The sequence below is a fragment of the Canis lupus genome, chromosome 23, assembly GCF_048164855.1.
Source record: "Canis lupus baileyi chromosome 23, mCanLup2.hap1, whole genome shotgun sequence".
Lineage (NCBI taxonomy): Eukaryota > Metazoa > Chordata > Mammalia > Carnivora > Canidae > Canis > Canis lupus.
In genome coordinates, this window is record NC_132860.1 from 42637268 (window position 1) to 42651494 (window position 14227).

Sequence of the window (14227 nt, forward strand, 5' to 3'; positions counted from 1 at the left end):
GTTTTCTGTCTAGGAAAAACACTCTGTTTCTTCCTAACTTATACACAGAAAATATTTCTGGCACCAGATATGTGCATTTTTTTTCCCCACACCAAACAATTCTTTGGGTCACCAGCTGGGTGTCCTACAATTCAATACAGGTTAAGGCGTCAGTCCCAAAAGACTGCCTTCCAGTTCAGATGCCAATTGCAAGTAGTAGGTCCCTGCATTATCCACAATTTCTATTTGAGTTGGCTACAAATCAGAATTTCCCACAATCCCCTTCTTGGATTCAATCATTTGCTTGAAGAGCTCTCAGAACTCAAGGAAATACTACTTATTAACATTAACCAGTTTATTTGACAAGGTATATAAATTAAGAGCGGATGAGGAGATTCATAGGTAAGTTCTAGAAGGATCCTAAGCTCATAAACTTCTGTCCCTGTGGATTTAGGGTTTGTCACCTGTCACCATCTGGCACATAGATATGTTCACCAACCAGGAAGCTCTCTGAACCCTTTACTTTTGGAATTTTCATGGAGGCTTCATCATGTGGGCATGATTAACCATTAACTCAATCTCTAGTCCCTCATGCCTTTGCAGAGGATGGGAAATGAGGCTGGGAGTTGTAAACTTCTAATCATGGCTTAGTCTTTCTGGTGACCAGCCTTAATCCTAAAGCTATCTGGGAACCTATGAAGAGTTACTTCATTAGAACAAGAGACACCTCTGTCACCTAGGAAATACTGAGGGATTTAGGAGCTCTGTGTCAGGAACCAGGGTCAAGACCCAAATATTAAAACAAAAGATGTTCTTAGTGTTCTCATCACCTAGGAAATTACAAGGTTTTCAGAAAGCTCTGGCCGGGAACTGGGGGCAGAGACCAATATATAAGTATATTTTTTCTATTATTGAACAATATCTATCTTCCACATATAGTGCAAAGGTAAGCTTCAGAATAACTCAGGCCAATAATTGCCAAGCATATATTAGTAGCCTCTGAATTAATGAGGTTTAGGTGTCTCTATATTACAAAGGAAATGGCTGAGACAGTGTTACAAAGAAGGGAAGTCATTGAATGATTACTTCCTTTTTACCTAATAAATGCAATACATTTCTTGCAAGATTTTTATCATTATATGATATGGATGCAAGTATGCTGTTAAAAAAGAGACTCTCTTTGGTTTCTTCAATCCTTAGAATAGACCCAAAGAAAACTGCTGAGTGGGCACAAACCAGTAAATTCACTTTTCTGACTAGCATGTTTGAAGCTGCGCCTGTGGATCTTCATTCAGGAGCTGCCGTTCATTGGCCCCTCACAGTTGTAGGAAACTTTCTCCTGTAAGATGGCAGACCCTCTCAGAATATCATATGGTACCTTGTGAGACAGAATTAAATGGGGCTGGGAATGCTTTTTCCAATTCTTAATATGGTTAATTTTTGAAAAATGTTTTTCAAGAGGCCAAATCTATACATATACCTCTCTTGAACTTCATAGGAACTAGCTTCAGAAATATATAAATGTAACAATTTTAATAACTATATATAAATATAACCATTTATGTAACTATAAGCTATATATAACTATATATATAATATAAACTATATATAACTATATAACTATAATATAAAAAAATCAAACATACTCAAAATTATGAACAAATTGAGAGCCTTGCCTTTCCTAGCCATCAAAACATGAATAATTGAACTATCATACCTACTCTTCTATCACTGGATGATCTTTCTATTTCAGCAGAGATATATGAAAAACCAAGTTTCCCAATAGTTCAGAGAGCCATTTCACTAATAAAAATCAAGCATCCAAAGTAGTTATCTCTACCCGTGTATAAAAATTGACAATAGGTCTGTTCTAAAATAAATGTCATCCATGTATGTTTTCAAAAAATTTACTTTTTACAAGCAGTTTTTACAATCATATCACTTGATCTTCCCAGCAACCCTAAAAGAAAACAAGGCATGAATTATAACCTTCATTTTACAGGTAAGGTGACTAAGGTACAGAAGGATAAACTAGCCAGCCAAGATCACAGAGCCAGGAGGCGGTAGAGCCAGAACAAGGAGACTATCTTAAAATTCTAGATTCCGGGTTAGTCGACTCCTGTTGAAAACAAACATACAAACAAAAACAACAACAACAAGGGCAACAACAACAAATGCCCTCACTTCTGGAATCGAGTGCTTTGGAAACAGAGAGAAAGAGAAACAGAAAACAGAAAAATGCTCATGAGAGGAAGTGCATTTTCCTCCTCCAGGGCAATATAGGGCTCACTTCAACTCTCTCATGTCTTTGCTTAGATAAGTGAGGCCATCCCACAGCCAGCTGCCTACAGCAAAGACAATATTCCGACAGGATCCAGTAATGGTAGCAGAGACTTGTGATTCCTGACATCTATATTTATGATATGTTGTAAGACATGTGACCTCCTGCATGCCCTGCATCTGTGAACGCAAATGAGAGAGTTAAGAGTGGACTGATCTTTGCATGCAGGATTGCCTGCACTATATTGGTGATGAGACCACAGTAACATTCTTCTTAAATTTGGAGGCTGAGATTTAGCCCTTATGAAAAAGTTATCAGAAGTCATTTTCTCTTTAGAAAAATATACCTGTGGGCAGTCAGGGTGGCTCAGCGGTTTAGCACTGCCTTCAGCCCAGGGCCTGATCTTGGAGACCTGGAATGGAGTCCCACGTCAGGCTTTCTGCATGGAGCCTGCTTCTCCCTCTGCCTGTGTCTCTGCCTCTCTCTCTCTCTCTCTCTCTCTCTGTCTCTCTGTCTCTCATGAATAAATAAATAGAATCTTTAAAAAAATAAAAGAAAAAATATACATGCATTTTAACAAACACTCTGCCTAAAATACTGGAAGGTTTCTAGATTTCCTATGTCAATTTAGGAATCTCCATGGAATCTTGAAACTTGAAGTTAAGAACAACTGAACTTTATGCTGATAATCAGTGAATTTAAGTTAGGACTTCAGCATTAGAAGCCAGATATTTAGGCAGACATATGTCAAAAACAATCAGTCAATTCATTTGCCTTAATTAAAAAATCAATAAATTCAGTAAGGGAAAAAATCTACAGGTCATTAGGTCAAAACAAAACAAAAAACAATTGGTTGTCTATTTAAATTTGTTTGTGTCTCTAGCAGTAGTTAATTTGTTTCTTTAAGATTTTATTTATGTATTTGAGAGAGAGAAAGAGAGAGCTCAAGCACAAGCAGTAGGGAACGGCAGAGAGAGAGGGAGAAGCAGGCTTTCCACTGAGCAGGGAGCCCCACACTAGGCTAGATCCCAGCACCTTGACATCATGACCTGAGTTGAAGGCAGATTCTTAACTGACTGAGCCACCCAGACACCTTTCCAGCAGTAGTTTAAACTTTATCTTTCTCTTGGCTTAATGCATTTCCTTTCTGTACCACTAGCACATTGCATACCTTGAACTAGCTGAGATCCAGTCAAGGCAGGGCAGAGGATAGGAGTATAGGAGATGCCATGATGGCAAATGGCTTTACAAGTGTGCCATCCATGTTAATGGTCCATCAGGAAAAACACTCTTTCCTCTCACAGTTTACACCGGTCTTGATCTTGTATTTAACTTCTCTGCATCTAGAGCAGTAGCTGTTGTTTCAATATGTACGTACCAGTAAGTGTAAACCAAGCCTATCTTAGTTCCAAGATCCCCCAAAGGTGAACCCTTTTAGGACCCATCCTACACTGATTGCTTCAACATGGCTCCAGGGTATAACAGAATGTCTTTACAATTTGCATTTCTCTAATTAGCAAATTTACACCTTAGCTACCTCCACAGCAACCAGCTGCCACTTGTTTCCTGTATGTATGACACCTCATGACACCACAGAGCCTTTTCTCTGAATCCTCAATTAGAGGGCAAGATTGTATCTTTGTTAGTTAGTGTGAAAAATACATACCTTTACTCATTTTGCTTCCCCTTAAATAAACTTGGAGTTGATCAACTTCCAAACTGGGAAAAGAAAATATTAGAACTGCCGTTTCCAGAGTCCTCCATCCCAAGATAGAAGGAAGGAGGTACTGCTTATGATACATTGCTTTAGATACTTGGATTAAAGGGAGAAATGCTATAATCAGGAACGGCTTAAAAATGGATCATCAGTAGAGACTGTGTAGGTATTGCTGAAAACTTTGATAAATACAAAGCACATGTTTTGCCTAAAGCCATTATCACTTTGGCTCACTCTGATTCTCACCCCCAAATGCAAAGAAATATGATTATTCTGCAAATGAGGTAAAAACTATTGAGATAAGGTCTAAGTATATCATGACAAAGTGGTGAGTGATGATGTATTCCTCATTCTTGACTCTCTTAGTCTCCAGAAAGACATTTCAAATAAAGATCTAACATTCTTCTAAATAGTACACACTCTGCTGGATTGCATTTTACTCAGCTAAGCACATGCCTTTGGATACAAATGAGCAAGCATTGGAGGAAAAGTCCAATGGCTGTGAAATTAAATCCAAATAAGGAAACTATCATATGGAAGCACCATCTCCTTTTCCCCCACTAGGAACAATCAGTGACTTCATGAATATTAACAGTGGCAGACACCTAAGGCATTATTTTGTGCATTATCTATTATAGTTCTCATATAATGGCAACAGAGTTGGAGAGAAGTGAAGTAACTTGAAAAAAATAAACACTATAAAAAGCGAACCTAAGTTAACCATCATCCATCCTTCATTCAGCGAGTGGAATGTTTAACATATACAAAGTACTATGCTAGATGCAGAAGATATAGAGGACTTCTCAAAGAGTTTAGTCTAAAGGAAACAAAATAAACAAAAGCCCACGAGATTCATACTATTAATTTCCATTTAATAAATCAGAATATTGGGGTTTTGAGTGGTCACACAGCTAGTGAGTGGAACACCCAGGTCTGCCTGATTTCAGAGTTTGTGTTCCGTGCTTCCTCTTCGAAGTGCAAGAATTTCTCAACAAACATGTTTGAATATGTATACATATGAGGTGGGTGGTGGTAGGAGAAAATTACAGTATATGCATTTTAAATGTTTCATAATCTCCCACTGAGCTGTCCAACAACATCTGCTAGAAAATAAATACCAGAGGCAAGCATTTGCCCACAAATGCTGACCTCTGACCAGAAACATTTTGCAGAGGTACAAATAAAATTGTATTAGTCAATGCTCATTACCTTTGAGCAGGATTGTGTGTGTGTGTGTGACAGGTTTCTATTGATCCTCCAAGGCTATAAACAGTCAGAGAACCCATCTGTCAAGAGCTTTCTAAAAGCCTGCTCTATTTCATCTCACCTAACTTCTCACCCTAAGAAATATAAACTTGACAGGAGAAAACAAGCAGCAGTTAGCAGCAGAGCCTGTCCTGTTAATGATGTTGGCTATGTTGCATTCTGGAATGGTTAGAGCCATGCTGCAGTTTCAACTGATGCTGTAGAATGCACCCTTAGTGAGTCAAGAGATGCCATCCCAGTGATAAGGTACAGAGGTGACCAGATAAGCAGAAGATGGGATCCATGACAAGATGTATACTAAGCATAGTACCTGTCCCTGTAGGAGAGTCTAATTTATGTTTTATAATCAGAAGAACGTGAAACTATTCATAATCAAGAAGGGGAATCCAAATTCAGCCAACAACACATAGAGGAAATTGTCAAACTGATGTGTTAAGTGTCTATGATATCTTTCTCAGTAGGAGAACTGACTGACTTCTTTCAGTATTCTTTTTTAGATAGAAGCTCCACTAGTACATACTTTCACTTAGTAGCAACAACTGCAACAATATGATAAAGAAGATTTTTAAAATTTATTAGCATTCATTATAACATTATCCTTTGGAAGCTTCACAATGTGTGGTTTTCCTTAATTCCATTTCATTGAATGAAAAGAGCACCAAAACCCTTAAATTATTTGCTCAGTAACTCAGAGCTAATTAGTAACAGACTACTAGAATCCACCTCAGGTCAATCTGACTCCAAAGCCATGTTTTTCTATTATGGATTAATTTCCCAAGGTTGTCACAATAAAGAGTCACAAACTGGGTGGCTTCCAATAACAGAAATGTATTCTCTCCTGGTTAAAGAGGCTAAAAGCGAAGAAGTTGGCAAGGTCACATTCTCTTTGAAAACTGAGGATCCTTCTTTGCCTCTTCCTTGCTTCTGGTAGATGCCAGCAATTGTCAACTTCCTAGGCTTGTAGCTGCTTCACTCCAATTTCTTCCTCCATCTGTACACGGTCATTTTTCCTATCTCTGTGCTTGTGTCTCTTCACATGGTCTTTTTATAAGAAAAGCAGCCATTAGCTTCAGGATCCTAAGAATATGACCTCATCTTATTCAACTAGTTATATTTGCAAAAAAAATTTTTTTTTAATTTGTATTTATTTATTTGAGATAGCATGAGAAGAGACAGAGTACAAGCTGGAGGAATGACGGGCAAGAGAGGGAGAAACAGACTCCCCGCTGAGCAGGGACCATAAAGCAGGACTCAATCCCAGGACTCTGACATCATGATCTGAGCCAAAGGCAGGCATTTAACTGACTGAGCCACCCAGGTGCCCTTTGCAAAGATCTTATTTCCAATAAGACCACATTCTGAGTTGCTGGTGGACTTGAATTTTGAAGAAGAAAGTATTCAATCCTGTATACACAGGGCAATTAGGCAAAATAAATAAATAACTAAAAGGTATCTGCATTGAAAAGGAAAAACCTATATTTGCAAATGACATGATTATGTATTTAGAAAATCCTAAGAAACTACAGACTCTTTGAAGTCATTAAAAAAAATAGTTGCAGGATATAAGATCAATATACAAATATCAAGGAACAGTCCAAGCATAGAATAAAAGTTTCCTTTTTTAAAAGCATCCAAAAAATTAACATATTTAAGGATGTATTTAACAAAAGAAATACAAGGCTTGTATACTGAAACTTTGAAACATTAAGATATAAATAAATGAAAAAATGTTTGTTGATTAATTGGAGGCCTTAATATTGTTAAAATGGCAATAATTCCCACATATATCTGCAGATTCAAGACAATCTTCATCAAAATCCCAGCGAGCTTTATTTATTTATTATTATTGTTTGCAAAAATTGGCAAGCTGAATTTTTTTTCCCATCAAAAGAACCAAAGACCTTATGTTTTAAAAGCAGATAACACTAAAGTACTATGTAGTATCGATATTCATTGTAAAAATAATTACTGGAACTTTCAAAACATCAAATGAATAAGCTGAGTCAATAGTTGTGACTATAATTTTCAGCCACAATACAGATTTGTTCAAGGTCTAGGCTTGATTTCTATGTAATATTATTCATGTGCATTCTGGGTGTCTATTTATTCTGAAAATAAGGACTCTTAAAAGTTGAGCCCAGCTTTGTCTTGATTTCAAAGACGACTCAGTAGCTATTTGAGAACTCTGGCTTGCTGACTGAATCATAGATATCTTCTGATACTTGTGGTGAACATAGAACAATTTATAAACTTGTTAAATCACCATGTTGGACACTTGAAACTAATGTAATGTTGTGTGTCAACTACACTTAAATTAAAAAAAAAAAAAAATTCAAGTGACCCAGATGGTCAAAGAAATCTTGAAAAAAAAAAAAAAATAGAGCAATGTTAGAGATTTTAATTACCTGATTTCCAAACTTGCTAAAAAGCTATAGCAATCAATTAAGTGTTGTACTGGCATAAGGATAGACATAAGTATTTTTTTTTTAAGATTTTATTTACTTATTTGAGAGAGAGTGAGAGAGAGCAGGAGAACGAGTAAGCAGTGAGAGAAGCAGAGGGAGAGGGAGAAGCAGGTTCCACGCTGAACAGGGAGCCAGATATGGGGCTCTATGAGATCTTTGGATCATGTTCATGACCTGAGCCAAAGGCGACAGTTAAGCAACTGAGCCACCCAGACACCACGGACTTAAGTATTTTCTATTCTATTATTATCCATTAGCCCTGTTGTCACTGTGATCTCAGTGTTACGTTATATCTCACTCATATATCAAGATAGAAATATCAGTGGGAAACAAATGCAAGTCCAGAAATAACCCCTTACATTTATGGTCAATTGATTTTTGACAAGAATACTAAGACAATTCAATGAGGAGAAAATGGTCTTTTCAATAAATGGCACTGGAACAATGGGATATCTATATGGAAAAAATAACTGGACTCCCACATATACCATAGACAAAATTTAACTTGAAATGGATCTGACATGATAAATGTATGAGCTAACAGTGTAAACTCTATGAAAAAAATGTAGGAAAAAAATGTAGGCATAAGTCTTTGTGACTGTGTGTTAAGCAATGTTTTCTTATGTATGACACCAAAGGACAAGTAATGAAAGAGAAAGGAGTGCCTGGGTGGCTTGGTCAATTAATATCTGACTCTTGATTTTGGCTCAGGTCATGATCTCAGGGTCCTGATATCAAGCCCTGCACTGGGCTCCACACTCCGCACAGAGTCTGCTTGACCCTTTCCCTCTCCTCCTTCTCTTGCTCACTCTCCCTCTAAAATAAAATTAAATAAAATCTAAAAAGAAAAAATTAATTGGACTTCAAAATGCACAACTTTTGGGCTGAAACAATACCATCAAGAAAGTGAATATACAACCCACAACACGGAAGAAAATATTTTCAAATTGCACGTCTGATAAGCAATACAGTAAAAGATATGTAAAGAACATTTACAACACAATAATATGCACACAAATTATCCTCTTTTAAAAATGGGCAAAGAATAGGAATACAAAATTCATTAGAAGTATGCACAAGTAGCAAGCAAACTCATGATAACACCTTCAACATTATTAATTGTCAGGGAGGGGTAAGTCAAAAACACAATGAGTTACCTCTTCATAACCACCAGGATGATTATTATAAAAAAAAGACATTAAAATTATTGGTGAGGATGTAAAAACAATCGAACCTCATACATTGGTGTTGGGAATATAATACTGTGCAACTGCTTTGGAGACCAATTTGGCAGTTCTGCAAATGTTAACATGGAGTTACCATATGAACCAGAAAATCCAGTTCTAAGTATATACCCAAGAGAAGTCAAAGCATGTATCCACATAAAAACTTGCACATGAATATTTATAGCAGTGCGTTTAAAATAACAAAAACATGGAAACGGCCCAATTTTTCATCAGCTGATAAATGGATACAGAATATGTGGTATACCCACCCACACAATGGCACACTCTTCTGCAACAAATTGGAGTGAAAGTACTGATAACATAACACGCTGAGCCATGAAAACATTATGCTAAGTGAAAGAAACTAGCCAGGAAAACACCATATATTATATGATTTCATTTATGTGTGATGTCCAGAATAGGCAAATTCATAGAAACAGAAATAGATCAAAGTTTTTTTGTTTTTTGTTTTTTTTAGGGAATGGGCACAGGGTTTCCTTTAGGAGTGATGGAAATCAGACAAAAGTAGATTATAATAATGGTCTCTATTTTGTGAATATGCTAAAAACCACTATGAACACTTTAAGTGGGTGAATGTTATGGAATATGAATTACATCTCAAGCTGTTTTTAAAAACAGAATAAGAAAGCTTTAATTAGGCAAAATTTCATGAAAAGTTCACATGGTAAAGGCCATGTTTGCCATCTAGAGAAAGTTTGACAGTTCTCCTTTATAGAATCTGTCTCAATCTGTTAAAATAATTGGTCATATACTCTCTGTAGTCCAATGAATATTTCCATTTAATTTCTTTGTTCTGCAATAATTTGCCTGCTTCTTTTTCTGATCAATTTATCTATTTTTCTTAGTATGTGCTATAACTCTCAAATTGGCCTCATTTGCAAATTTCCCATACTATTTACACCATTCTGAGAGAGAGTCAAGCTGCTAATTAAATTGGATCTAATACAAGTCTCATGACACCCACCCAGAGAGCCCAACAAGGTGCATTTATATTTATCAATTCTTTTTGTTGTTAGTCTTTGATCAATTTGCTCTCTGGCATCTCTCTATGAACATGCCTTTACTTTTCAAGAATAGGAGGACATAAAATGTCTCTATTGATTAGTACATAAAAAGATAAACAGGCATCTTTTGAACATTTTAAAATTAATTCCTGTGCTCTCTCCAGCCTATTCAAATTACATTAGGTTTATTGCTTTTAATGGATAATTTGGATTTTAATACCAATATTTTAGAACTATAGGGTTAGATAAGGAACTTAAAGTTATATATATATATGTGACATCTAGGCACCATAATTTCAAATGGTTCTTGTTGAGGAATGACACTTATCCGAATCCTTTATCCCCCCTTTCCCACTTTTTTTTTTTTCTTTCTCAAAGGGAAATAGCTTGTTCATGCCTAGGAGAGGAGAACATCAGGAAGAATTCCAGTCCTACCCTCCCCCCCATCTCTGACTCATATCAAACTGATTGAATCAGTAGGTGGTGATAGTAGTGGAAGGGTTTGATTAATTAACACTCTAAACCCCAACATATGGTGCCATGAGATAGGAATTTTGGATAAATAGAAACCAAAACAAAATAGGAGTTACAATGAAATGTCAGTCTTATAACTTAAAGTGCAGGTTCCTTAATGAAGCGGCATTGGAGGACACTGTAATCCCTTCCTTGTTGAATTGAATCAGAGGCAGTAAACTGTGAAAGTGTGGCTTTCTCACTGATATCTAAATCTGGTGCCAGGTATGCGAGGGGTATGGGTGGCCAACCTTGGTAAACAAGAATAGTGAAAATGAATTTAATCCATCTGAATGCAAACAGGCTCCAGACAGGGAGCAAGATCCAAAAGTCCAGGATAGAGTTTACCTCTTCTCCAATTTTATCAATCAGAAATATCATTCCTCCTTGGTAGACAGGAGAAAATCAATGAAGGTAGAGAGACCAGAGATATCTTCCAACACCATTTCCTTCTCAGGAAGGACACAGGAGCTCCCTACCTCCATCTGCTTCTTGGGAAAAAGGGTTAATTAGAAAGCCTTTCTTTTCCCCAGCTGATGAGGCTATTGGCCATGTACTGATCAACTATTTGGTCAGTGGTATCTACCTCATGCAGTGCCTTAAAAGTCTAAGCAGTTTTAAGCCAGCTAATTAAAGAATTTCTCTTCTCTTTCTCCCTCTCTACCCATCTCTGTCTCAATCTCTCATCCTTCAAAGCCTTTTTGTGATCCACTAATTTTGAAGCCTATCCCTTTATCTGAAATCAAGATAGTATCTGTCTGATCATTCTGTACCATCTCACTTTATTTTTAGTTTCTCTCTTTGTCACTGCCTCAGCTTCACACCTTTTATCCAGACCATATACTCAGTAGATCCTTAACATAGGCCAGGCCTCTGGGACCTCTTCAGCCTAAATCTATGTCCTGAGGTCCTGCTTATTCAGGGAGGAGAATGAGAAAATGGATTTCATCCAGATTCAAATTCAAATTGATCAAATGTTTATTTAGCACTCACCATGTCACAGACACCACATTACACCTATCCTACTCTGTTCAACAGCCCTGTGAAAGAAGACTTTCATCTCAGTAGCACAGATTATAAGAAGAAGAATTGAGTGTTTTTCATGTATTGGTTATATTCTAACTTTTTTTTTTACATGTTTTCAGGTTTAACCTTTACAGTAAATCTTATTTCAATCATCATTTTAGTGATGGGGAAACTGAGGCACAAAACAATTAGGAAATATCTCAATATTCTAGCTAGTAAGTGACAGAACTAGGATTTTAATCCAGGAAATGTTATCCAGATGAGAAATTATAGTAATGAAAATGGAATAACTTGGGCAACTTCATAGTTAAAAAGGCTGATGTGAGAATTGAAATCCAAGATTTTCACCATGATATTTTTTATTATATTGCATTTCTTAATTATATTTTCTCAGTGTCTTGATGTCAATGCCATGTAGGAAATATATAAAAATCTCGCTGAGAACAAGATATAAAGTAAAATCTCACCTGTATTCCCCATGCTGTTTATCATGGAGTCTGTTTTCCTCAGTATTTCACTCATGTAATCATACTTTTTATCTTAAAACAACTAGATAATTATCAATTATTTTGGGCTCATCCTATGCACCATTCTCGTCATGATACCACACTGTTCAAAATCCATTTGTGGTTCCAAGTGTTTAGAGAAGAAAGTCCCAGATCTTTTCATTGCATTCAACTACCTCCAAACCAGTGCCTAGATATCTTTCTGATAAGAGCTTTGTTCAGCCATCTTATCTCATTTTGAAACACCCCTCTTCCCTAATCACATGTCCAATACAGATTTAAGACTTTCCTTGTTCACCATGATTTCTGATAAATAATAATTTTTCATCTTAAGTTATATGAGAACCTTTATTATTCGAAAAGTCTTGGAGAGTCTATACATATCTTCTTCATTTTCATATATTCCATTGTGATTATAGTCTTATATCTGTAGTGTGTGTGTGTGTGTGTGTGTGTGTGCGTGTGTGTTTAAAGCAAATGGTTACTCATTGATTTAAATTGATTCTAAGTGTGTAGCTGGGTATAGGCATATAAAAGGTGATTAATATATATTACTATTCATTGAATTGTAGAGGATGCAAAGAAAAATAAATTTCCTTTTCTTAAGGAAACTTCCACCTACTTAGAAATAAGAGGTGTATATGAGAAACAAGAAAAACTAAAGTACAATGACAAATTGCCCTTGGTTAAGATTTAAAGAAGTAATATAGACATCATATATTACACAGGGCTCAGGAAATCATATGAAGAGAAAGAGTCCGGGAAATGAAACTTAAAGGCAGAACTTGAGACAAGCCCTAAAAAAGATATGGAACAGCAAGACTAAGACAAGTGTGCCTTAGGTGACTGGAATATCTATAGCAAAAGTCAACCTATTTTCAACCCAAGTATGGCAAATGACTGCTCTCTTGAAGATTTAATATGATGATGATAAAACCATGGCTCCCTTCCCCTAGTCACCTTAGTCTGAAACTAGTCCATGATGATCATTAACTTAATGCCCCATTGACTTTTACAAAATGTCAACCACTTCCTCAAATAATTATTTCTTCCTAGGCTCTACACCCTTCTATTAAAAAGTTTGCATGTTCCCCCTTCTCAAAAGTCGGTTCTCATTACACCTGCTGAATGATAGTGGGATGTATTATACCACGCCCCTGGTATCAACTTATTGGAAGAGAGGGCGCAAGCCAAGTCAAACCAAACATACTCTCTCTCTGACCGACTCATTAGGACTTTTGAACTGGGGCTCCATGTAGTGCTGGGTTTGGTATAACAGTAGATACACCACAGAAGAGAAAGTGACTTTCAGAGACAAAGAAAAGAATGAAACAGGAATGCAAAGAGAAACAGAAATGAGAAACCACTCAGTCTCAAAAACACAGAGAGGGTAAGCCTTCTTGCATCTGTCTCCCAGCATATGGGAGGCCCTTTGATTCTCTTGAAATCTGTGATATATCCCATATACACATTTCCTTTCATTGCCTCACTTTAGTAACCATGCCACCACACCAAAGCCTGTAACCCACTCTTTTAACCATCTTTTTAAACTTCTCAATTTCCTCATTTCCCTTTAGCTCTGCTTAAATTCCAAGGTCAATCATTAAACAGTAAGTCACTTGCTTATTTTCTCACCTCCTTACCTCTCTCTAACTTTGCCACACTCATTTTGTTGAAACTTCAAACACTGTTAAATCCAATCTCCCAGCTATTCTAGGTCTACTACCAGGCAGCTAAAAGTACCTAGACAAAAACTCACCATGCTGTCTGAATCTACTTTAATATAGTGATCTCTGATTGCAAGTGAGCCTTAATACTGTCCAAAAATCTTGCTACCTTTCCCTGGACCATCTACTCCTGCAACCTCATTATGATGATTTTATACTTTCTCAAACCTCCACTTTTTGTTCTCATATCCTCTGTCCTCACTCTCAGATAATCTTTCTTCCCATAGCCAAAAAATAAAAAATAAAAAAAAAATTCAGAAACAATTGCAAAAGAACTTCCACACATTCCCACCTCCACATCTCATGTCTGTGTACATGTTCTTTCTTCCTGTTGGTGTAGATGATGTTTCTGCAATCCTCTGGGGAAGTTGCAGATTTATTTTGTGTAATATATCTTAACAACTCCAGATCTAATGGCTTGAGTTAATACATATTTATACAAATTTATATTTCTAGTTATTTTTCTTCTCTGAATTGCAGATTCATTCTCTAAATC